Below are 27651 nucleotides of genomic sequence, written 5' to 3'. Positions count from 1 at the left end.
CCAAATTCCAGAAACATCTCACAAAATTCCAGAAAAAATAAGCAAAATTACCCAGATCTTCTCATAAGCCTACCAAATTCCAGAAATATCACAAAAAATCTCCACAAGTTTCCACACATTCTAACAAAAATCCCACACAATTCTTCAAGGCTCCTCAAAATCCTACAAAATCCAAGAAAACTGCCACAACATTCCAAAAAAATCCCACAAAATTCCCTAAATCTTCTCAAAACCCTACCAAATTCTAGAATCATCCCTGATAATCTTTACAAATTCCCACTAAACCTAAGAAAAATCCCTCAAAATTCTTCAAGGCTCCTCAATATTCCAGAAAATTCCACAGAAACCCCAAACATTCCAAAAAAATCCAAAAAATTCTAGAAACAACCAACAAAATCCTTCAAGTCTCCTCAAAATCCCACAAAATTCCTCACCATTCCATAACATTCCAAAGAAATCCCACCGAAATCCAGAAATACCTCACAAAATTCCTGAAAAAAATCCACAAAATTCCCCAGATCTTCTTATAAGCCCAACAAATTCCAGAAATATCCCATAAAATCTCCACAAATTTCCACGCAATCTAAGAAAAACCTTTCAGAATTCTTCAAGTCTCCTCAAAATCCCACAAAATTCCATAAACATTACACAAAATTCCTGAAAAACCCCACAAAATTCCCAAAATCTTCTCATAAGCTTACCACATTCCAGAAATATCCCACAAAAATCTCCACAAATTTCCATGCGATCTAAGAAATATCCCAAACAATTCATCAAGGCTGCTTAAAATCCCACGAAATTCCAGAAAATTACCACAAAATTCCAAAAAAATCCCCCCAAATTCCAAAAATCTTTTCATAACCCTACCAAATTCCAGAAACATCCCACAAAATCTCCACTAATTTCCACACAATCTAAGAAAAATATACTCAAAATTCTTCAAGTCTCTCCAAAATCACCCAAATTACAAAAGAACCCACAAAATTCCAGAAACATCCCACCAAATTCCAGAAAAATTCCAAAAAATGGCAGAAAACACCCACAAAAGTTCCTAAATCTTCTCAAAACCCTACCAAATTCTAGAAACATCCCTCATAATCTTTACAAATTTCCACTAAACCTAAGAAAGATCCTTAAAAATTCTTCAAGTCTCCTCAATATCCCACAAAATTCCACAGAAACCACAAAACATTCCAAAAAAATCCTAACACTTCTAGAAACAACCCACAAAATCCTTCAAGTCTCCTCAAAATCCCACAAAATTCCATGCAATTCCACAACATTCCAAAGAAATCCCACCAAATTCCAGATACATTCCCTCAAAATTCCAGAAAAGTTCCTGAATCTTCTCATAAGCCCTCCAAATTCCAGAAATATCCCACAAAATCTCCACAAATTTCCACACAATCTAAGAAAAACCCCTCAAAATTCTTCAAGTCTCCTCAAAATAGCACAAAATTCCAGAAATAGTCCACAAAATTCCAGAAAAAACCATGAAATTACCTTAATCTTCTCATAAGCCCACTGTCCTAGTTTAGTGCAAATCAGGAAGGAAAACTCCAAATGGGGATCTCCACAGGGAAATGCCCCTCCCCACCAACGGGTCCGGGAAAAGGGAAAAAAAAAAAAAAAATTCCGTGGAGAGAAGTGGAAAAAGCTGTTTATTTAACAGAAATTGAGTAATATTAAATAATAAAACCTCTTGCTGTTCGATGGGATGGTAAGTCTAGGAAGAAAAGTCTTTTTTCATGTGGTGCAGCTCGGCTCGCTCAGGTTCTTATCAGTCCCTCCGGCGCTGGAAAGTGCCGAGGCCCAGGCCCCGGTGGGCCACAGGCGTGAGCTCCCGGGGTTTGGCTGGGTGTTCAGTCCAGAGCAGGCTTGCACAGATCCAAGAAAATTGAAAAACAAAGGTCCAGGGAACTCCTCTGCCTCAGCTAGCTAAAACTAACTAAAAGTCAGAGAGAAGCTCTGTCCCGCTGTCTGTCCGTGCTGCAGACAACACAGTCCAGGAGCGGGGTGCGTGGGAGTGATGTTTTCCTTAACACACTGCGCGCTTCTTCTTTCCCGTCTCTTGCTCTCAAAGACAGTCTTAAAGGTGCAGGACTTAATATATAACATAAACCAGACGACTGGGGATACCAGTATCATAAAGTCACCCCAGGACATTCTACCCCTTATCCCCATATTGTCAACTTATTATCAAAATTAATATATATATATATTTTAACCCTACAACACATACATTATATACAGACAAGGGCATTTATTCATAATCTTCACCCAACTATCAGATCTCCCTGAGGTACACATTGTGTTGTTCCATCTTTCCTCATTATCCACCATGTGCAACCCGGTCCTTGAGCAAAAACAACTCCACGAATGGGTTTGTCTGTACTCGAAGTAGAATTGATCTAAACTGTCTTTCTTAACAAACTTCTGAGATGTACTGCTGGGACCTTGTCTCCATCTACTTTATGCAGGGGCTCGGATTGGGCTGGGCCTGCTCGATTGGTGGAACCTCGGGTGTTAACTATCCAGGTGGCCTTTGCTAGATGCTGCTCCCAATTTTTGAAAGATCTTCCACCCAACGCTTTCAAGGTAGTCTTTAACAGTCCATTGTACCTCTCCACTTTTCCCGCAGCAGGTGCATGGTAAGGGATATGGTACACTCACTCAATGCCATGTTCCTTAGCCCAGCTGTTTATAAGGCTGTTCTTGAAATGAGTCTCATTGTCTGACTCAATCCTCTCAGGGGTACCATGCTTCCAAAGGACCTGCTTTTCAAGTCCCGGGATGGTGTTACGGGCTGTAGCATGAGGCACAGGGTAGGTTTCCAACCATCCAGTGGTGGCTTCTACCATTGTGAGCACGTAGCGCTTGCCTTGGCGGGTTTGGGGCAGTGTGATGTAGTCAATCTGCCAGGCTTCCCCATATCTATATTTGGACCAACGCCCACCGTACCATAGCGGCTTCAACCGCTTGGCCTGCTTGATTGTGGCACACGTCTCACAGTCATGGATAACCTGAGAAATACTGTCCATGGTTAGATCCACCCCCCGGTCTCGTGCCCACTTATAGGTGGCATCTCTACCCTGATGGCCTGAGGTGTCATGGGCCCATCGAGCTAGGAACAACTCTCCCTTGTGTTGCCAATCTAAGTCTATCTTTGACACCTCTATCTTTGCAGCCTGATCTACCTGCTCATTGTTTAGGTGCTCTTCATTAGCCCTGCTCTTGGGGACATGGGCATCTACATGACGGACCCTCACAGACAGTTTCTCTACCCTGGTGGCGATGTCTTTCCATTCATCAGCAGCCCAGATTGGCTTTCCTCTGCGTTGCCAGTTGGCCCTTTTCCACCTTTCCAGCCATCCCCACAGAGCATTGGCTACCATCTATGAATCCGTGTAGAGGTAGAGCTTTGGCCACTTTTCTCTTTCAGCAATGTCCAGGGCCAGTTGAACAGCTTTGAGTTCAGCAAGTTGGCTTGATCCACCTTCTCCTTCAGTGGCCTCTGCGACCTGTCGTGTGGGGCTCCATACGGCTGCTTTCTATTTCCGGTTCATCTCTACGACGCGACAGGAACCATCAGTAAACAAAGCGTAGCGTGTTTCTTCTGCTGGCAGTTGGTTGTACGGTGGAGCTTCTTCAGCCCGTGTCACTTGTTCCTGCTCTTCTTCATCAGTGAGACTAAAGTTTTCACTTTCTGGCCAGTTTGTAATTATCTCTAAAATCCCAGGGCGATTCGGGTTTCCAATACGGGCGCGCGGTGTGATGAGGGCGACCCACTTGCTCTATGTAGCGTCAGTGGCGTGGTGGGTAGCAGGAACCTTTCCTTTAAACATCCACTCCAGCACTGGCAGTCGGGGTGCCAAGAGGAGTTGTGCTTCTGTGCCAATCACTTCTGAGGCGGCTTGAACTCCTTCATAGGCGGCTAAAATTTCCTTCTCTGTGGGAGTGTAGTTGGCTTCGGACCCTCTGTAACTTCGGCTCCAGAATCCCAGTGGTCGGCTTCGAGTCTCCCCAGGCACTTTCTGCCAAAGGCTCCAGGACAGACCGTGGCTCCCGGCTGCAGAGTAGAGCACGTTCTTCACATCTGGTTCTGTTCTGACTGGGCCTAGGGCTACTGCATGAGCGATCTCCTGTTTGATCTGAGTAAAGGCTTGTTGTTGTTCAGGGCCCCACTGGAAAGTGTTCTTTTTGCGGGTGACCAGGTAAAGAGGGCTCACAATCTGGCTGTACTCAGGAATGTGCATCCTCCAAAAACCTATGGCACCTAGGAAAGCTTGCGTTTCCTTCTTGCTAGTGGGTGGAGACATTGCTGTGATCTTATTGACGACCTCGGTGGGAATCTGACGCCGTCCATCTTGCCACTTTACCCCCAGGAACTGAATCTCACGAGCTGGTCCCTTAACTTTGCTCTTCTTGATGGCAAAACCAGCTTTCAGGAGAACCTGGATGATTTTCTCTCCTTTCTCAAAGACCTCTTCAGCCGTCTTTCCCCAAACAATGATGTCATCAATGTACTGCAGATGTTCTGGAGCCTCACCCTTTTCTAGGGCAGCCTGGATCAGTCCATGGCAGATGGTGGGGCTGTGCTTCCACCCCTGGGGCAGTCGGTTCCAGGTGTACTGCACTCCCCTCCACGTGAAGGCAAACTGAGGCCTGCATTCTGCTGCCAGGGGAATGGAGAAAAATGCATTGGCAATGTCAATTGTGGCGTACCACTTCGCTGCCTTGGACTCCAGCTCGTACTGAAGCTCCAACATATCCGGCACAGCAGCGCTCAGAGGTGGAGTCACTTCATTCAATGCATGATAGTCCACAGTCAATCTCCATTCTCCTGCAGATTTACGCACAGGCCAGATGGGGCTGTTGAAGGGTGAGTGAGTTTTGCTGACCACCCCTTGGCTCTCCAGTTCTCGGATCATCTTGTGGATGGGGATCACAGCATCTCGATTTGTCCTATACTGCCGGCGGTGCACCGTCGAGGTGGCAATTGGTACTCGCTGTTCTTCCACCTTCAGGAGTCCTACTACAGATGGGTTCTCTGACAGTCTAGGCAAAGTGTTCAATTGCTTGATGCTCTCTGTCTCTATAGCTGCTATCCCAAATGCCCACCTAAGCCCCTTTGGGTCCTTAAAATACCCACTTCGGAGGTAGTCTATGCCTAAAATGCAGGGGGCTTCTGGGCCAGTCACAATGGGGTGCTTCTTCTACTCATTTTCAGTCAGGCTCACATCAGCTTCCACTAAAGTAAAGTCCTGTGATCCCCCTGTCACACCAGCAATAGAAACAGATTCTGCCCCTACATATCTTGATGGGATTAGGGTACATTGTGCACCAGTGTCAACCAAGGCCTCATATTTTCGTGGTTCTGATGTGCCAGGCCAACGAATCCACACAGTCCAAAAGACACGGTTTTCCCTAGCCTCTACCTGGCTAGAGGCAGGGCCCCTCTAAACTTGGTTATCATCATACTTGTCAGTTTGACTACAGGCTACTGGAGCGGCTTTCTTTTTGGTGGAGTATTCCCCCTGAGTCTTGCTGTCTTTCAGTTCAAGCATCCGTTTTGCCAGAGCAGCAGTAGATTTTCCATCCCATCTTTTCATGTTTTCTCCACAGTCACGTAGGAAAAACCACAGCTCAGCTCGTAGCTTTTTCTCTCTATCTGGGGAACTTCTGCGTTGAGTACCAGGGCTCCTGGTCTGTACTGCTGAGACTGGAAGAAGGTCTTCCCTGAGTTTCTTGAGATTCTCCTCTATTTTGTCGTGGAAGTTTTGCATATCTGCTCTCACAGCTGCAATTGTTGCCTGCATGGGGCCATGCACGGTATCTGCATATGCTCGAAGCTTCTTCGCCATATCCAGCACAGTCTCTTCCCGGTCATCCTGCTTCATTGTTGCTAAAGCAGAAGCGTATTCTTGTGGCCCAAGTCGAACAAGTTTTCGCCACATCACAGATGTGCATGGCACCAAGTCTGGATTTCTAGTACCTAAGTCACTCACAAAGACAATCTCTACTATTGCCATTTCTCTCAAGCGCTGAATCCCTTGTTCTATGGTTTTCTAACGAGTTTGCTGTATATAGAGATCGTCTGCACACAGATATCTTTGTGCCACACTTCTTAGGACCCGTTCCCAGAGACTATAAGGGTCAGCCCCCCTCATCATCTCCTGGTCAATAACTGGGTTGTGTGACAGGGATCCCAGATGCCTCGCTTCAGTGCCATCCAGAACTGTAGCCTCACCTGCAGCATCCCACAGACGGACTAACCAACTAATTATAGATTCATCAGGTCGTCGAGTGTAATCTTTTCTCAGGCCACGAAGGTCCTTCAGGGAGAAAGGTTCACCAGTGCCTTCTGATTTTGTGTCAGTTGCTGGTCTTGAGGGTCCTTCCCCCGCATCACCATTATCATCATCTACTGGCCGATCAGTTTTGGTTTTGAATTTCATGCCTCTCGTGGCAGGAGCAACAGACACTGGCTTAGGCTCACTGTCTGGTTTGGCTGCTGGCTTAGGCTCACTGTCTGGTTTGGCTGCTGGCTTAGGCTCACTGTCTGGTTTAGCCTGAGTCACTGGGGTAGCTGCTGATTTATCTGCCTGCCCTACAGTATCTAGCAGCGTGCGATAAGCATATGCTAGGGCCCAGCTTATTGCAATGATATTTTTCTTTTTAGAATCATCACAGCAATTCTCTTCCAGATATTTCCCTACTTCATCTGGGTTCTGAATTTGTTCACGTGAAAATTCCCAGGCTGGGGGATCAGAAAATTCCTTCAGAGTTCGGCCAATTCTCTCCCACTCTCTACACCACTCAGGATTTCCCACACCTGAGTCTACTTCTGGGGCAGGGGTCTCGTTGGCTCTTCTGGATATCTCAGCCCTCATCCTATAGAAGCCGCAGACTATATAGAGGAAGCTTAACAGCTGAGCCAGCTGTACTACCAGGAAAGTGGTATCCTTAACACTCAGGGGAAACTGGGTATTCTCAAAGAGGGACATAACAGATTCAAAGGAGAAGAAGGAAAGAAAAGGCTGAAACGCCTCATCCCCTGGTCTTCCTCTAACAAACTGGGTGCAATTACCAATAAACTCCCAAAATGTGCTACTAGGACTGGGAGGCAGGGTCGGGCGAAGAAACCATGACCCAAACATACCTGACAGAAACTTCAGTAGTTCTATAAACTTCCTATAAATCAGTATCACCGAGCCCAGCACAATAACCATTCTAATCCGTGCCCCTCTACTGTGAAAGAGGGCAAAGACAGGTATTAAAACCTCAAAAACTTTTAGGGACCAGGTCCACATGAAGGCCTCCACCCCAAGAGACATTATGTATCCAAACAACATGACTACAGACTGCTTTATCCCAATACAGAATAAATACAACCAACAATCAGTACAGGTTTTTCCACTTTCTCTTGCCCCACGTTCGGTGCCAAAAACTGTATTTGTCCTAGTTTAGGGCAAATCAGGAAGGAAAACTCCAAATGGGGATCTCCACAGGGAAATGCCCCTCCCCACCAACGGGTCCGGGAAAAGGGAAAAAAAAAAAAAAAAATTCCGTGGAGAGAAGTGGAAAAAGCTGTTTATTTAACAGAAATTGAGTAATATTAAATAATAAAACCTCTTGCTGTTCGATGGGATGGTAAGTCTAGGAAGAAAAGTCTTTTTTCATGTGGTGCAGCTCGGCTCGCTCAGGTTCTTATCAGTCCTTCCAGCGCTGGAAAGTGCCGAGGCCCAGGCCCCGGTGGGCCACAGGCGTGAGCTCCCGGGGTTTGGCTGGGTGTTCAGTCCAGAGCAGGCTTGCACAGATCCAAGAAAATTGAAAAACAAAGGTCCAGGGAACTCCTCTGCCTCAGCTAGCTAAAACTAACTAAAAGTCAGAGAGAAGCTCTGTCCCGCTGTCTGTCCGTGCTGCAGACAACACAGTCCAGGAGCGGGGTGCGTGGGAGTGATGTTTTCCTTAACACACTGCGCGCTTCTTCTTTCCCGTCTCTTGCTCTCAAAGACAGTCTTAAAGGTGCAGGACTTAATATATAACATAAACCAGACGATTGGGGATACCAGTATCATAAAGTCACCCCAGGACACCCACCAAATTCCAAAAACACCCTACAAAATCTCCACTAATTTCCACAAAATCTAAGAAAAAGGCCATCAAAATTCTTCAAGACTCCTCAAAATCACCCAAATTACACAAAAACATCACAAAATTCCAGAAACATCCCTCAAAATTCCAGAAAAATCCCAAAAAATGGCAGAAAACACCCACAAAAGTTCCTAAATCTTCTCAAAACCTTACGACATTCCAGAATCATCCCACATAATCTTTAAAAATTTCCACAAAACCTTAGAAAAATCCCTCAAAATTCTTCAAGGCTCCTAAGTATCCTACAAAATACCTCAAAAAACCCACAACATTCAAAAAAAATCCTAACAATTCTAGAAACAACCCACAAAATCTCTCAGGTCTCCTCAAAATCCCACAAAATTCCAGACAATTCCAAAACATTCCTAAGAAATCCCACCAAATTCCAGAAACATCCCACAAAATTCCAGACAAAAATCCACAAAATTCCCTAAATCTTCTGAAAACCCCACCAAATTCCAGAAACATCCCACAAAATCTCCACAAATTTCCACACAATCTAAGAAAAATCCCACACAATTCTTCAAGGCTCCTCAAAATCCCACCAAATTCCAGAAAATTACCACAACATTCCAAAACAATCCCACCAAATTCCAGAAACACCTCACAAACTTACAAAAAAAACCCCCACGAAGTCCCCAAAATCTTCTCATAAGCCCACCAACTTCCAGATACATCCCACACAATCTTTACAAATTTCCACTAAACCTAAGAAAGATCCCTCCAAGTTCTTCAAGTCTCCTCAATATCCCACAAAATTCCACAGAAACTCCACAACATTAAAAAAAAAACCTAAAAATTCCAGAAACATCCCACAAATTCCTTCAAGTCTCCTCAAAATCCCACAAAATTCCAGACAATTCCAAAACATTCCAAAGATATCCCACCAAATTCCAGAAACATCTCACAAAATTCCAGAAAGAAAAGCAAAATTACCCAGATCTTCTCATAAGCCTACCAAATTCCAGAAATATCACAAAAAATCTCCACAAGTTTCCACACATTCTAACAAAAATCCCACACAATTCTTCAAGGCTCCTCAAAATCCCACAAAATCCAAGAAAACTGCCACAACATTCCAGAAAAAAATCCAACAAAATTCCCTAAATATTCTGAAAACCCCACCAAATTCCAGAAAATCACCACAAAAATCTCCAGAAACTTCCACAAAATCTAAGAAAAATCCCACACAATTCTTCAAGGCTCCTCAAAATCCCACAAAATTCCAGAAAATAACCACAACATTCCAAAAAAATCCCACCAAATTCCAAAAATCTTCTCATAATCCTACCAAATTCCAGAAACATCCCACAAAATCTCCACTAATTTCCACACAATCTAAGAAAAATGTACTCAAAGTTCTTCAAGTCTCCTCAGAATCCCACAAAATTCCAGACAATTCCAAAACATTCCAAAGAAATCCCACCAAATTCCAGAAACACCTCAAAAATTCCAGAAAAAATCCACAAAATTCCCAAAATGTTCTCAAAACCCTACCAAATTCCAGAAATAGCCCACAAAATCGCCTCAAATTTCCACACAATCTAAGAAAAATCCCACACAATTCTCCAAGGCTCCTCAAAATCCCACAAAATTCCAGAAAATTACCACAACATTCCAAAAAAATCCCACCAAATTCCAGAAACATCTCACAAAATTCCAGAAAAAAATCCACAAAATTCCCTAAATCTTCTCATAAGCCTACCAAATTCCAGAAATATCCCACAAAAATCTCCACAAATTTCCGCACAAAGAAAAATCCCACAGAATTCTTCGAGGCTCCTCAAAATCCCACAAAATTCCAGAAACATTACCACAATTTTACAAGAAAATTCCAGAAAATTCCCTTAAACTTCTGAAAACCCCACCAAATTCCAGAAACACCTCACAAACTTACAAAAAAACACCCACGAAGTCCCCAAAATCTTCTCATAAGCCCACCAAATTCCAGATACATCCCACACAATCTTTACAAATTTCCACTAAACCTAAGAAAGATCCCTCCAAGTTCTTCAAGTCTCCTCAATATCCCACAAAATTCCACAGAAACTACACAACATTCAAAAAAAATCCTAAAAATTTCAGAAACATCCCACAAATTCCTTCAAGTCTCCTCAAAATCCCACAAAATACCAGACAATTCCAAAACATTCCAAAGAAATCCCACCAAATTCCAGAAACATCTCACAAAATTCCAGAAAGAAAAGCAAAATTACCCAGATCTTCTCATAAGCCTACCAAATTCCAGAAACATCCCACAAAATCTCCACAAGTTTCCACACATTCTAACAAAAATCCCACACAATTCTTCAAGGCTCCTCAAAATCCCACAAAATTCCAGAAAATTACCACAACATTCCAAAAAAATCCCACCAAATTCCAAAAATCTTCTCATAACCCTACCAAATTCCAGAAACATCCCACAAAATCTCCACTAATTTCCACACATTCTAACAAAAATCCCACACAATTCTTCAAGGCTCCTCAAAATCCCACAAAATCCAAGAAAACTGCCACAACATTCCAAAAAAATCCAACAAAATTCCCTAAAGCTTCTGAAAACCTCACCAAATTCCAGAAAATCACCACAAAAATCTCCACAAATTTCCACAAAATCTAAGGAAAATCCCACACAATTCTTCAAGGCTCCTCAAAATCCCACAAAATTCCAGAAAATTACCACAACATTCCAAAACAATCCCACCAAATTCCAGAAACACCTCACAAACTTACAAAAAAAACCCCCACGAAGTCCCCAAAATCTTCTCATAAGCCCACCAACTTCCAGATACATCCCACACAATCTTTACAAATTTCCACTAAACCTAAGAAAGATCCCTCAAAGTTCTTCAAGTCTCCTCAATATCCCACAAAATTCCACAGAAACTCCACAACATTAAAAAAAAATCCTAAAAATTCCAGAAACATCCCACAAATTCCTTCAAGTCTCCTCAAAATCCCACAAAATTCCAGACAATTCCAAAACATTCCAAAGAAATCCCACCAAATTCCAGAAACATCTCACAAAATTCCAGAAAAAATAAGCAAAATTACCCAGATCTTCTCATAAGCCTACCAAATTCCAGAAATATCCAACAAAATCTCCACAAGTTTCCACACAATCTAAGAAAAATCCCACACAATTCTTCATGGCTCCTCAAAATCCCACAAAATTCCAGAAAATTACCACAACTTTACAAGAAAATTCCAGAAAATTCCCTTAAACTTCTGAAAACCCCACCAAATTCCAATAACACCCTACAAAATCTCCACTAATTTCCACGCAATCTAAGAAAAAGGCCCTCAAAATTCTTCAACTCTCCTCAGAATCCCACAAAATTCCAGACAATTCCAAAACATTCCAAAGAAATCCCACCAAATTCCAGAAACACCTCAAAAATTCCAGAAAAAAATCCACAAAATTCCCTAAATCTTCTCATAAGCCTACCAAATTCCAGAAATAGCCCACAAAATCGCCTCAAATTTCCACACAATCTAAGAAAATTCCCACACAATTCTCCAAGGCTCCTCAAAATCCCACAAAATTCCAGAAAATTACCACAACATTCCAAAAAAATCCCACCAAATTCCAGAAACATCTCACAAAATTCCAGAAAGAAAAGCAAAATTACCCAGATCTTCTCATAAGCCTACCACATTCCAGAAAATCTCCCACAAAATCTCCACAAGTTTCCACACATTCTAACAAAAATCCCACACAATTCTTCAAGGCTCCTCAAAATCCCACAAAATCCAAGAAAACTGCCACAACATTCCAGAAAAAAATCCAACAAAATTCCCTAAATATTCTGAAAACTCCACCAAATTCCAGAAAATCACCACAAAAATCTCCAGAAACTTCCACAAAATCTAAGAAAAATCCCACACAATTCTTCAAGGCTCCTCAAAATCCCCCAAAATTCCAGAAAATAACCACAACATTCCAAAAAAATCCCACCAAATTCCAAAAATCTTCTCATAATCCTACCAAATTCCAGAAACATCCCACAAAATCTCCACTAATTTCCACACAATCTAAGAAAAATGTACTCAAAGTTCTTCAAGTCTCCTCAGAATCCCACAAAATTTCAGACAATTCCACAACATTCCAAAAAAATCCCACCAAATTCCAGAAACACCTCAAAAATTCCAGAAAAAATCCACAAAATTCCCAAAATATTCTCATAAGCCCACCAAATTCCAGAAATATCCAACAAAATCTCCACAAGTTTCCACACAATCTAAGAAAAATCCCACAATTCTTCAAGGCTCCTCAAAATCCCACAAAATTCCAGAAAATTACCACAACTTTACAAGAAAATTCCAGAAAATTCCCTTAAACTTCTGAAAACCCCACCAAATTCCAATAACACCCTACAAAATCTCCACTAATTTCCACGCAATCTAAGAAAAAGACCCTCAAAATTCTTCAACTCTCCTCAGAATCCCACAAAATTCCAGACAATTCCAAAACATTCCAAAGAAATCCCACCAAATTCCAGAAACACCTCAAAAATTCCAGAAAAAATCCACAAAATTCCCAAAATGTTCTCAAAACCCTACCAAATTCCAGAAATAGCCCACAAAATCGCCTCAAATTTCCACACAATCTAAGAAAAATCCCACACAATTCTCCAAGGCTCCTCAAAATCCCACAAAATTCCAGAAAATTACCACAACATTCCAAAAAAATCCCACCAAATTCCAGAAACATCTCACAAAATTCCAGAAAAAAATCCACAAAATTCCCTAAATCTTCTCATAAGCCTACCAAATTCCAGAAATATCCCACAAAAATCTCCACAAATTTCCGCACAAAGAAAAATCCCACAGAATTCTTCGAGGCTCCTCAAAATCCCACAAAATTCCAGAAACATTACCACAATTTTACAAGAAAATTCCAGAAAATTCCCTTAAACTTCTGAAAACCCCACCAAATTCCAGAAACACCTCACAAACTTACAAAAAAACACCCACGAAGTCCCCAAAATCTTCTCATAAGCCCACCAAATTCCAGATACATCCCACACAATCTTTACAAATTTCCACTAAACCTAAGAAAGATCCCTCCAAGTTCTTCAAGTCTCCTCAATATCCCACAAAATTCCACAGAAACTACACAACATTCAAAAAAAATCCTAAAAATTTCAGAAACATCCCACAAATTCCTTCAAGTCTCCTCAAAATCCCACAAAATACCAGACAATTCCAAAACATTCCAAAGAAATCCCACCAAATTCCAGAAACATCTCACAAAATTCCAGAAAGAAAAGCAAAATTACCCAGATCTTCTCATAAGCCTACCAAATTCCAGAAACATCCCACAAAATCTCCACAAGTTTCCACACATTCTAACAAAAATCCCACACAATTCTTCAAGGCTCCTCAAAATCCCACAAAATTCCAGAAAATTACCACAACATTCCAAAAAAATCCCACCAAATTCCAAAAATCTTCTCATAACCCTACCAAATTCCAGAAACATCCCACAAAATCTCCACTAATTTCCACACATTCTAACAAAAATCCCACACAATTCTTCAAGGCTCCTCAAAATCCCACAAAATCCAAGAAAACTGCCACAACATTCCAAAAAAATCCAACAAAATTCCCTAAAGCTTCTGAAAACCTCACCAAATTCCAGAAAATCACCACAAAAATCTCCACAAATTTCCACAAAATCTAAGGAAAATCCCACACAATTCTTCAAGGCTCCTCAAAATCCCACAAAATTCCAGAAAATTACCACAACATTCCAAAACAATCCCACCAAATTCCAGAAACACCTCACAAACTTACAAAAAAAACCCCCACGAAGTCCCCAAAATCTTCTCATAAGCCCACCAACTTCCAGATACATCCCACACAATCTTTACAAATTTCCACTAAACCTAAGAAAGATCCCTCAAAGTTCTTCAAGTCTCCTCAATATCCCACAAAATTCCACAGAAACTCCACAACATTAAAAAAAAATCCTAAAAATTCCAGAAACATCCCACAAATTCCTTCAAGTCTCCTCAAAATCCCACAAAATTCCAGACAATTCCAAAACATTCCAAAGAAATCCCACCAAATTCCAGAAACATCTCACAAAATTCCAGAAAGAAAAGCAAAATTACCCAGATTTTCTCATAAGCCTACCAAATTCCAGAAACATCCCACAAAATCTCCACAAGTTTCCACACATTCTAACAAAAATCCCACACAATTCTTCAAGGCTCCTCAAAATCCCACAAAATCCAAGAAAACTGCCATAACATTCCAAAAAAATCCAACAAAATTCCCTAAAGCTTCTGAAAACCCCACCAAATTCCAGAAAATCACCACAAAAATCTCCACAAATTTCCACAAAATCTAAGGAAAATCCCACACAATTCTTCAAGGCTCCTCAAAATCCCACAAAATTCCAGAAAATTACCACAACATTCCAAAACAATCCCACCAAATTCCAGAAACACCTCACAAACTTACAAAAAAAACCCCCACGAAGTCCCCAAAATCTTCTCATAAGCCCACCAACTTCCAGATACATCCCACACAATCGTTACAAATTTCCACTAAACCTAAGAAAGATCCCTCCAAGTTCTTCAAGTCTCCTCAATATCCCACAAAATTCCACAGAAACTCCACAACATTCAAAAAAAATCCTAAAAATTTCAGAAACATCCCACAAATTCCTTCAAGTCTCCTCAAAATCCCACAAAATTCCAGACAATTCCAAAACATTCCAAAGAAATCCCACCAAATTCCAGAAACATCTCACAAAATTCCAGAAAGAAAAGCAAAATTACCCAGATCTTCTCATAAGCCTACCAAATTCCAGAAATATCCAACAAAATCTCCACAAGTTTCCACACAATCTAAGAAAAATCCCACACAATTCTTCAAGGCTCCTCAAAATCCCACAAAATTCAAGAAAATTACCACAACTTTACAAGAAAATTCCAGAAAATTCCCTTAAACTTCTGAAAACCCCACCAAATTCCAATAACACCCTACAAAATCTCCACTAATTTCCACGCAATCTAAGAAAAAGGCCCTCAAAATTCTTCAACTCTCCTCAGAATCCCACAAAATTCCAGACAATTCCAAAACATTCCAAAGAAATCCCACCAAATTCCAGAAACACCTCAAAAATTCCAGAAAAAAATCCACAAAATTCCCAAAATGTTCTCAAAACCCTACCAAATTCCAGAAATAGCCCACAAAATCGCCTCAAATTTCCACACAATCTAAGAAAAATCCCACACAATTCTCCAAGGCTCCTCAAAATCCCACAAAATTCCAGAAAATTACCACAACATTCCAAAAAAATCCCACCAAATTCCAGAAACATCTCACAAAATTCCAGAAAAAAATCCACAAAATTCCCTAAATCTTCTCATAAGCCTACCAAATTCCAGAAATATCCCACAAAAATCTCCACAAATTTCCGCACAAAGAAAAATCCCACAGAATTCTTCGAGGCTCCTCAAAATCCCACAAAATTCCAGAAACATTACCACAATTTTACAAGAAAATTCCAGAAAATTCCCTTAAACTTCTGAAAACCCCACCAAATTCCAGAAACACCTCACAAACTTACAAAAAAACACCCACGAAGTCCCCAAAATCTTCTCATAAGCCCACCAAATTCCAGATACATCCCACACAATCTTTACAAATTTCCACTAAACCTAAGAAAGATACCTCCAAGTTCTTCAAGTCTCCTCAATATCCCACAAAATTCCACAGAAACTACACAACATTCAAAAAAAATCCTAAAAATTTCAGAAACATCCCACAAATTCCTTCAAGTCTCCTCAAAATCCCACAAAATACCAGACAATTCCAAAACATTCCAAAGAAATCCCACCAAATTCCAGAAACATCTCACAAAATTCCAGAAAGAAAAGCAAAATTACCCAGATCTTCTCATAAGCCTACCAAATTCCAGAAACATCCCACAAAATCTCCACAAGTTTCCACACATTCTAACAAAAATCCCACACAATTCTTCAAGGCTCCTCAAAATCCCACAAAATTCCAGAAAATTACCACAACATTCCAAAAAAATCCCACCAAATTCCAAAAATCTTCTCATAACCCTACCAAATTCCAGAAACATCCCACAAAATCTCCACTAATTTCCACACATTCTAACAAAAATCCCACACAATTCTTCAAGGCTCCTCAAAATCCCACAAAATCCAAGAAAACTGCCACAACATTCCAAAAAAATCCAACAAAATTCCCTAAAGCTTCTGAAAACCTCACCAAATTCCAGAAAATCACCACAAAAATCTCCACAAATTTCCACAAAATCTAAGGAAAATCCCACACAATTCTTCAAGGCTCCTCAAAATCCCACAAAATTCCAGAAAATTACCACAACATTCCAAAACAATCCCACCAAATTCCAGAAACACCTCACAAACTTACAAAAAAAACCCCCACGAAGTCCCCAAAATCTTCTCATAAGCCCACCAACTTCCAGATACATCCCACACAATCTTTACAAATTTCCACTAAACCTAAGAAAGATCCCTCAAAGTTCTTCAAGTCTCCTCAATATCCCACAAAATTCCACAGAAACTCCACAACATTAAAAAAAAATCCTAAAAATTCCAGAAACATCCCACAAATTCCTTCAAGTCTCCTCAAAATCCCACAAAATACCAGACAATTCCAAAACATTCCAAAGAAATCCCACCAAATTCCAGAAACATCTCACAAAATTCCAGAAAGAAAAGCAAAATTACCCAGATTTTCTCATAAGCCTACCAAATTCCAGAAACATCCCACAAAATCTCCACAAGTTTCCACACATTCTAACAAAAATCCCACACAATTCTTCAAGGCTCCTCAAAATCCCACAAAATCCAAGAAAACTGCCATAACATTCCAAAAAAATCCAACAAAATTCCCTAAAGCTTCTGAAAACCCCACCAAATTCCAGAAAATCACCACAAAAATTTCCACAAATTTCCACAAAATCTAAGGAAAATCCCACACAATTCTTCAAGGCTCCTCAAAATCCCACAAAATTCCAGAAAATTACCACAACATTCCAAAACAATCCCACCAAATTCCAGAAACACCTCACAAACTTACAAAAAAAACCCCCACGAAGTCCCCAAAATCTTCTCATAAGCCCACCAACTTCCAGATACATCCCACACAATCGTTACAAATTTCCACTAAACCTAAGAAAGATCCCTCCAAGTTCTTCAAGTCTCCTCAATATCCCACAAAATTCCACAGAAACTCCACAACATTCAAAAAAAATCCTAAAAATTTCAGAAACATCCCACAAATTCCTTCAAGTCTCCTCAAAATCCCACAAAATTCCAGACAATTCCAAAACATTCCAAAGAAATCCCACCAAATTCCAGAAACATCTCACAAAATTCCAGAAAGAAAAGCAAAATTACCCAGATCTTCTCATAAGCCTACCAAATTCCAGAAATATCCAACAAAATCTCCACAAGTTTCCACACAATCTAAGAAAAATCCCACACAATTCTTCAAGGCTCCTCAAAATCCCACAAAATTCAAGAAAATTACCACAACTTTACAAGAAAATTCCAGAAAATTCCCTTAAACTTCTGAAAACCCCACCAAATTCCAATAACACCCTACAAAATCTCCACTAATTTCCACGCAATCTAAGAAAAAGGCCCTCAAAATTCTTCAACTCTCCTCAGAATCCCACAAAATTCCAGACAATTCCAAAACATTCCAAAGAAATCCCACCAAATTCCAGAAACACCTCAAAAATTCCAGAAAAAAATCCACAAAATTCCCTAAATCTTCTCATAAGCCTACCAAATTCCAGAAATAGCCCACAAAATCGCCTCAAATTTCCACACAATCTAATAAAATTCCCACACACTTCTCCAAGGCTCCTCAAAATCCCACAAAATTCCAGAAAATTACCACAACATTCCAAAAAAATCCCACCAAATTCCAGAAACATCTCACAAAATTCCAGAAAAAAATCCACAAAATTCCCTAAATCTTCTCATAAGCCTACCAAATTCCAGAAATATCCCACAAAAATCTCCACAAATTTCCGCACAAAGAAAAATCCCACAAAATTCTTCGAGGCTCCTCAAAATCCCACAAAATTCCAGAAACATTACCACAATTTTACAAGAAAATTCCAGAAAATTCCCTTAAACTTCTGAAAACCCCACCAAATTCCAGAAACACCTCACAAACTTACAAAAAAACACCCACGAAGTCCCCAAAATCTTCTCATAAGCCCACCAAATTCCAGATACATCCCACACAATCTTTACAAATTTCCACTAAACCTAAGAAAGATCCCTCCAAGTTCTTCAAGTCTCCTCAATATCCCACAAAATTCCACAGAAACTACACAACATTCAAAAAAAATCCTAAAAATTTCAGAAACATCCCACAAATTCCTTCAAGTCTCCTCAAAATCCCACAAAATACCAGACAATTCCAAAACATTCCAAAGAAATCCCACCAAATTCCAGAAACATCTCACAAAATTCCAGAAAAAAAAGCAAAATTACCCAGATCTTCTCATAAGCCTACCAAATTCCAGAAACATCCCACAAAATCTCCACAAGTTTCCACACATTCTAACAAAAATCCCACACAATTCTTCAAGGCTCCTCAAAATCCCACAAAATCCAAGAAAACTGCCATAACATTCCAAAAAAATCCAACAAAATTCCCTAAAGCTTCTGAAAACCCCACCAAATTCCAGAAAATCACCACAAAAATCTCCACTAATTTCCACAAAATCTAAGAAAAATCCCACACAATTCTTCAAGGCTCCTCAAAATCCCACAAAATTCCAGAAAATTACCACAACATTCCAAAAAAATCCCACCAAATTCCAAAAATCTTCTCATAAGCCTACCAAATTCCAGAAACATCCCACAAAATCTCCACTAATTTCCACACATTCTAACAAAAATCCCACACAATTCTTCAAGGCTCCTCAAAATCCCACAAAATCCAAGAAAACTGCCACAACATTCCAAAAAAATCCAACAAAATTCCCTAAAGCTTCTGAAAACCCCACCAAATTCCAGAAAATCACCACAAAAATCTCCACAAATTTCCACAAAATCTAAGGAAAATCCCACACAATTCTTCAAGGCTCCTCAAAATCCCACAAAATTCCAGAAAATTATCACAACATTCCAAAACAATCCCACCAAATTCCAGAAACACCTCACAAACTTACAAAAAAAACCCCCACGAAGTCCCCAAAATCTTCTCATAAGCCCACCAACTTCCAGATACATCCCACACAATCTTTACAAATTTCCACTAAACCTAAGAAAGATCCCTCCAAGTTCTTCAAGTCTCCTCAATATCCCACAAAGTTCCACAGAAACTCCACAACATTAAAAAAAAATCCTAAAAATTCCAGAAACATCCCACAAATTCCTTCAAGTCTCCTCAAAATCCCACAAAATTCCAGACAATTCCAAAACATTCCAAAGAAATCCCACCAAATTCCAGAAACATCTCACAAAATTCCAGAAAGAAAAGCAAAATTACCCAGATCTTCTCATAAGCCTACCAAATTCCAGAAATATCCAACAAAATCTCCACAAGTTTCCACACAATCTAAGAAAAATCCCACACAATTCTTCAAGGCTCCTCAAAATCCCACAAAATTCCAGAAAATTACCACAACTTTACAAGAAAATTCCAGAAAATTCCCTTAAACTTCTGAAAACCCCACCAAATTCCAATAACACCCTACAAAATCTCCACTAATTTCCACGCAATCTAAGAAAAAGGCCCTCAAAATTCTTCAACTCTCCTCAGAATCCCACAAAATTCCAGACAATTCCAAAACATTCCAAAGAAATCCCACCAAATTCCAGAAACACCTCAAAAATTCCAGAAAAAAATCCACAAAATTCCCTAAATCTTCTCATAAGCCTACCAAATTCCAGAAATAGCCCACAAAATCGCCTCAAATTTCCACACAATCTAAGAAAATTCCCACACAATTCTCCAAGGCTCCTCAAAATCCCACAAAATTCCAGAAAATTACCACAACATTCCAAAAAAATCCCACCAAATTCCAGAAACATCTCACAAAATTCCAGAAAAAAATCCACAAAATTCCCTAAATCTTCTCATAAGCCTACCAAATTCCAGAAATATCCCACAAAAATCTCCACAAATTTCCGCACAAAGAAAAATCCCACAGAATTCTTCGAGGCTCCTCAAAATCCCACAAAATTCCAGAAACATTACCACAATTTTACAAGAAAATTCCAGAAAATTCCCTTAAACTTCTGAAAACCCCACCAAATTCCAGAAACACCTCACAAACTTACAAAAAAACACCCACGAAGTCCCCAAAATCTTCTCATAAGCCCACCAAATTCCAGATACATCCCACACAATCTTTACAAATTTCCACTAAACCTAAGAAAGATACCTCCAAGTTCTTCAAGTCTCCTCAATATCCCACAAAATTCCACAGAAACTACACAACATTCAAAAAAAATCCTAAAAATTTCAGAAACATCCCACAAATTCCTTCAAGTCTCCTCAAAATCCCACAAAATACCAGACAATTCCAAAACATTCCAAAGAAATCCCACCAAATTCCAGAAACATCTCACAAAATTCCAGAAAGAAAAGCAAAATTACCCAGATCTTCTCATAAGCCTACCAAATTCCAGAAACATCCCACAAAATCTCCACAAGTTTCCACACATTCTAACAAAAATCCCACACAATTCTTCAAGGCTCCTCAAAATCCCACAAAATTCCAGAAAATTACCACAACATTCCAAAAAAATCCCACCAAATTCCAAAAATCTTCTCATAACCCTACCAAATTCCAGAAACATCCCACAAAATCTCCACTAATTTCCACACATTCTAACAAAAATCCCACACAATTCTTCAAGGCTCCTCAAAATCCCACAAAATCCAAGAAAACTGCCACAACATTCCAAAAAAATCCAACAAAATTCCCTAAAGCTTCTGAAAACCTCACCAAATTCCAGAAAATCACCACAAAAATCTCCACAAATTTCCACAAAATCTAAGGAAAATCCCACACAATTCTTCAAGGCTCCTCAAAATCCCACAAAATTCCAGAAAATTACCACAACATTCCAAAACAATCCCACCAAATTCCAGAAACACCTCACAAACTTACAAAAAAAACCCCCACGAAGTCCCCAAAATCTTCTCATAAGCCCACCAACTTCCAGATACATCCCACACAATCTTTACAAATTTCCACTAAACCTAAGAAAGATCCCTCAAAGTTCTTCAAGTCTCCTCAATATCCCACAAAATTCCACAGAAACTCCACAACATTAAAAAAAAATCCTAAAAATTCCAGAAACATCCCACAAATTCCTTCAAGTCTCCTCAAAATCCCACAAAATACCAGACAATTCCAAAACATTCCAAAGAAATCCCACCAAATTCCAGAAACATCTCACAAAATTCCAGAAAGAAAAGCAAAATTACCCAGATTTTCTCATAAGCCTACCAAATTCCAGAAACATCCCACAAAATCTCCACAAGTTTCCACACATTCTAACAAAAATCCCACACAATTCTTCAAGGCTCCTCAAAATCCCACAAAATCCAAGAAAACTGCCATAACATTCCAAAAAAATCCAACAAAATTCCCTAAAGCTTCTGAAAACCCCACCAAATTCCAGAAAATCACCACAAAAATTTCCACAAATTTCCACAAAATCTAAGGAAAATCCCACACAATTCTTCAAGGCTCCTCAAAATCCCACAAAATTCCAGAAAATTACCACAACATTCCAAAACAATCCCACCAAATTCCAGAAACACCTCACAAACTTACAAAAAAAACCCCCACGAAGTCCCCAAAATCTTCTCATAAGCCCACCAACTTCCAGATACATCCCACACAATCGTTACAAATTTCCACTAAACCTAAGAAAGATCCCTCCAAGTTCTTCAAGTCTCCTCAATATCCCACAAAATTCCACAGAAACTCCACAACATTCAAAAAAAATCCTAAAAATTTCAGAAACATCCCACAAATTCCTTCAAGTCTCCTCAAAATCCCACAAAATTCCAGACAATTCCAAAACATTCCAAAGAAATCCCACCAAATTCCAGAAACATCTCACAAAATTCCAGAAAGAAAAGCAAAATTACCCAGATCTTCTCATAAGCCTACCAAATTCCAGAAATATCCAACAAAATCTCCACAAGTTTCCACACAATCTAAGAAAAATCCCACACAATTCTTCAAGGCTCCTCAAAATCCCACAAAATTCAAGAAAATTACCACAACTTTACAAGAAAATTCCAGAAAATTCCCTTAAACTTCTGAAAACCCCACCAAATTCCAATAACACCCTACAAAATCTCCACTAATTTCCACGCAATCTAAGAAAAAGGCCCTCAAAATTCTTCAACTCTCCTCAGAATCCCACAAAATTCCAGACAATTCCAAAACATTCCAAAGAAATCCCACCAAATTCCAGAAACACCTCAAAAATTCCAGAAAAAAATCCACAAAATTCCCTAAATCTTCTCATAAGCCTACCAAATTCCAGAAATAGCCCACAAAATCGCCTCAAATTTCCACACAATCTAATAAAATTCCCACACACTTCTCCAAGGCTCCTCAAAATCCCACAAAATTCCAGAAAATTACCACAACATTCCAAAAAAATCCCACCAAATTCCAGAAACATCTCACAAAATTCCAGAAAAAAATCCACAAAATTCCCTAAATCTTCTCATAAGCCTACCAAATTCCAGAAATATCCCACAAAAATCTCCACAAATTTCCGCACAAAGAAAAATCCCACAAAATTCTTCGAGGCTCCTCAAAATCCCACAAAATTCCAGAAACATTACCACAATTTTACAAGAAAATTCCAGAAAATTCCCTTAAACTTCTGAAAACCCCACCAAATTCCAGAAACACCTCACAAACTTACAAAAAAACACCCACGAAGTCCCCAAAATCTTCTCATAAGCCCACCAAATTCCAGATACATCCCACACAATCTTTACAAATTTCCACTAAACCTAAGAAAGATCCCTCCAAGTTCTTCAAGTCTCCTCAATATCCCACAAAATTCCACAGAAACTACACAACATTCAAAAAAAATCCTAAAAATTTCAGAAACATCCCACAAATTCCTTCAAGTCTCCTCAAAATCCCACAAAATACCAGACAATTCCAAAACATTCCAAAGAAATCCCACCAAATTCCAGAAACATCTCACAAAATTCCAGAAAAAAAAGCAAAATTACCCAGATCTTCTCATAAGCCTACCAAATTCCAGAAACATCCCACAAAATCTCCACAAGTTTCCACACATTCTAACAAAAATCCCACACAATTCTTCAAGGCTCCTCAAAATCCCACAAAATCCAAGAAAACTGCCATAACATTCCAAAAAAATCCAACAAAATTCCCTAAAGCTTCTGAAAACCCCACCAAATTCCAGAAAATCACCACAAAAATCTCCACTAATTTCCACAAAATCTAAGAAAAATCCCACACAATTCTTCAAGGCTCCTCAAAATCCCACAAAATTCCAGAAAATTACCACAACATTCCAAAAAAATCCCACCAAATTCCAAAAATCTTCTCATAAGCCTACCAAATTCCAGAAACATCCCACAAAATCTCCACTAATTTCCACACATTCTAACAAAAATCCCACACAATTCTTCAAGGCTCCTCAAAATCCCACAAAATCCAAGAAAACTGCCACAACATTCCAAAAAAATCCAACAAAATTCCCTAAAGCTTCTGAAAACCCCACCAAATTCCAGAAAATCACCACAAAAATCTCCACAAATTTCCACAAAATCTAAGGAAAATCCCACACAATTCTTCAAGGCTCCTCAAAATCCCACAAAATTCCAGAAAATTATCACAACATTCCAAAACAATCCCACCAAATTCCAGAAACACCTCACAAACTTACAAAAAAAACCCCCACGAAGTCCCCAAAATCTTCTCATAAGCCCACCAACTTCCAGATACATCCCACACAATCTTTACAAATTTCCACTAAACCTAAGAAAGATCCCTCCAAGTTCTTCAAGTCTCCTCAATATCCCACAAAGTTCCACAGAAACTCCACAACATTAAAAAAAAATCCTAAAAATTCCAGAAACATCCCACAAATTCCTTCAAGTCTCCTCAAAATCCCACAAAATTCCAGACAATTCCAAAACATTCCAAAGAAATCCCACCAAATTCCAGAAACATCTCACAAAATTCCAGAAAGAAAAGCAAAATTACCCAGATCTTCTCATAAGCCTACCAAATTCCAGAAATATCCAACAAAATCTCCACAAGTTTCCACACAATCTAAGAAAAATCCCACACAATTCTTCAAGGCTCCTCAAAATCCCACAAAATTCCAGAAAATTACCACAACTTTACAAGAAAATTCCAGAAAATTCCCTTAAACTTCTGAAAACCCCACCAAATTCCAATAACACCCTACAAAATCTCCACTAATTTCCACGCAATCTAAGAAAAAGGCCCTCAAAATTCTTCAACTCTCCTCAGAATCCCACAAAATTCCAGACAATTCCAAAACATTCCAAAGAAATCCCACCAAATTCCAGAAACACCTCAAAAATTCCAGAAAAAAATCCACAAAATTCCCTAAATCTTCTCATAAGCCTACCAAATTCCAGAAATAGCCCACAAAATCGCCTCAAATTTCCACACAATCTAAGAAAATTCCCACACAATTCTCCAAGGCTCCTCAAAATCCCACAAAATTCCAGAAAATTACCACAACATTCCAAAAAAATCCCACCAAATTCCAGAAACATCTCACAAAATTCCAGAAAAAAATCCACAAAATTCCCTAAATCTTCTCATAAGCCTACCAAATTCCAGAAATATCCCACAAAAATCTCCACAAATTTCCGCACAAAGAAAAATCCCACAGAATTCTTCGAGGCTCCTCAAAATCCCACAAAATTCCAGAAACATTACCACAATTTTACAAGAAAATTCCAGAAAATTCCCTTAAACTTCTGAAAACCCCACCAAATTCCAGAAACACCTCACAAACTTACAAAAAAACACCCACGAAGTCCCCAAAATCTTCTCAAAAGCCCACCAAATTCCAGATACATCCCACACAATCTTTACAAATTTCCACTAAACCTAAGAAAGATCCCTCCAAGTTCTTCAAGTCTCCTCAATATCCCACAAAATTCCACAGAAACTACACAACATTCAAAAAAAATCCTAAAAATTTCAGAAACATCCCACAAATTCCTTCAAGTCTCCTCAAAATCCCACAAAATACCAGACAATTCCAAAACATTCCAAAGAAATCCCACCAAATTCCAGAAACATCTCACAAAATTCCAGAAAGAAAAGCAAAATTACCTAGATCTTCTCATAACCCTGCCAAATTCCAGAAACATCCCACAAAATCTCCACAAGTTTCCACACATTCTAACAAAAATCCCACACAATTCTTCAAGGCTCCTCAAAATCCCACAAAATCCAAGAAAACTGCCATAACATTCCAAAAAAATCCAACAAAATTCCCTAAAGCTTCTGAAAACCCCACCAAATTCCAGAAAATCACCACAAAAATCTCCACTAATTTCCACAAAATCTAAGAAAAATCCCACACAATTCTTCAAGGCTCCTCAAAATCCCACAAAATTCCAGAAAATTACCACAACATTCCAAAAAAATCCCACCAAATTCCAAAAATCTTCTCATAAGCCTACCAAATTCCAGAAACATCCCACAAAATCTCCACTAATTTCCACACATTCTAACAAAAATCCCACACAATTCTTCAAGGCTCCTCAAAATCCCACAAAATCCAAGAAAACTGCCACAACATTCCAAAAAAATCCAACAAAATTCCCTAAAGCTTCTGAAAACCCCACCAAATTCCAGAAAATCACCACAAAAATCTCCACAAATTTCCACAAAATCTAAGGAAAATCCCACACAATTCTTCAAGGCTCCTCAAAATCCCACAAAATTCCAGAAAATTACCACAACATTCCAAAACAATCCCACCAAATTCCAGAAACACCTCACAAACTTACAAAAAAAACCCCCACGAAGTCCCCAAAATCTTCTCATAAGCCCACCAACTTCCAGATACATCCCACACAATCTTTACAAATTTCCACTAAACCTAAGAAAGATCCCTCCAAGTTCTTCAAGTCTCCTCAATATCCCACAAAATTCCACAGAAACTACACAACATTCAAAAAAAATCCTAAAAATTTCAGAAACATCCCACAAATTCCTTCAAGTCTCCTCAAAATCCCACAAAATACCAGACAATTCCAAAACATTCCAAAGAAATCCCACCAAATTCCAGAAACATCTCACAAAATTCCAGAAAAAAAAGCAAAATTACCCAGATCTTCTCATAAGCCTACCAAATTCCAGAAACATCCCACAAAATCTCCACAAGTTTCCACACATTCTAACAAAAATCCCACACAATTCTTCAAGGCTCCTCAAAATCCCACAAAATCCAAGAAAACTGCCATAACATTCCAAAAAAATCCAACAAAATTCCCTAAAGCTTCTGAAAACCCCACCAAATTCCAGAAAATCACCACAAAAATCTCCACTAATTTCCACAAAATCTAAGAAAAATCCCACACAATTCTTCAAGGCTCCTCAAAATCCCACAAAATTCCAGAAAATTACCACAACATTCCAAAAAAATCCCACCAAATTCCAAAAATCTTCTCATAAGCCTACCAAATTCCAGAAACATCCCACAAAATCTCCACTAATTTCCACACATTCTAACAAAAATCCCACACAATTCTTCAAGGCTCCTCAAAATCCCACAAAATCCAAGAAAACTGCCACAACATTCCAAAAAAATCCAACAAAATTCCCTAAAGCTTCTGAAAACCCCACCAAATTCCAGAAAATCACCACAAAAATCTCCACAAATTTCCACAAAATCTAAGGAAAATCCCACACAATTCTTCAAGGCTCCTCAAAATCCCACAAAATTCCAGAAAATTATCACAACATTCCAAAACAATCCCACCAAATTCCAGAAACACCTCACAAACTTACAAAAAAAACCCCCACGAAGTCCCCAAAATCTTCTCATAAGCCCACCAACTTCCAGATACATCCCACACAATCTTTACAAATTTCCACTAAACCTAAGAAAGATCCCTCCAAGTTCTTCAAGTCTCCTCAATATCCCACAAAGTTCCACAGAAACTCCACAACATTAAAAAAAAATCCTAAAAATTCCAGAAACATCCCACAAATTCCTTCAAGTCTCCTCAAAATCCCACAAAATTCCAGACAATTCCAAAACATTCCAAAGAAATCCCACCAAATTCCAGAAACATCTCACAAAATTCCAGAAAGAAAAGCAAAATTACCCAGATCTTCTCATAAGCCTACCAAATTCCAGAAATATCCAACAAAATCTCCACAAGTTTCCACACAATCTAAGAAAAATCCCACACAATTCTTCAAGGCTCCTCAAA

The 27651-nt window shown here is 39.2% G+C and overlaps 1 protein-coding gene across 1 annotated transcript in view; it reads left to right on the top strand.

The window, feature by feature from the left end:
* LOC111942164 (uncharacterized) overlaps positions 1–27651 on the top strand; it is a 360854-nt gene that overhangs the window by 30779 nt on the left and 302424 nt on the right. The window lies entirely within an intron of this gene.

This window comes from Cyanistes caeruleus, unplaced genomic scaffold (assembly GCF_971803275.1).
Source record: "Cyanistes caeruleus unplaced genomic scaffold, bCyaCae1.hap1.1 HAP1_SCAFFOLD_87, whole genome shotgun sequence".
Lineage (NCBI taxonomy): Eukaryota > Metazoa > Chordata > Aves > Passeriformes > Paridae > Cyanistes > Cyanistes caeruleus.
The sequence above is the reverse complement of the archived record's forward strand: the minus strand, read 5'-3'. Positions and strand labels throughout refer to the sequence as shown.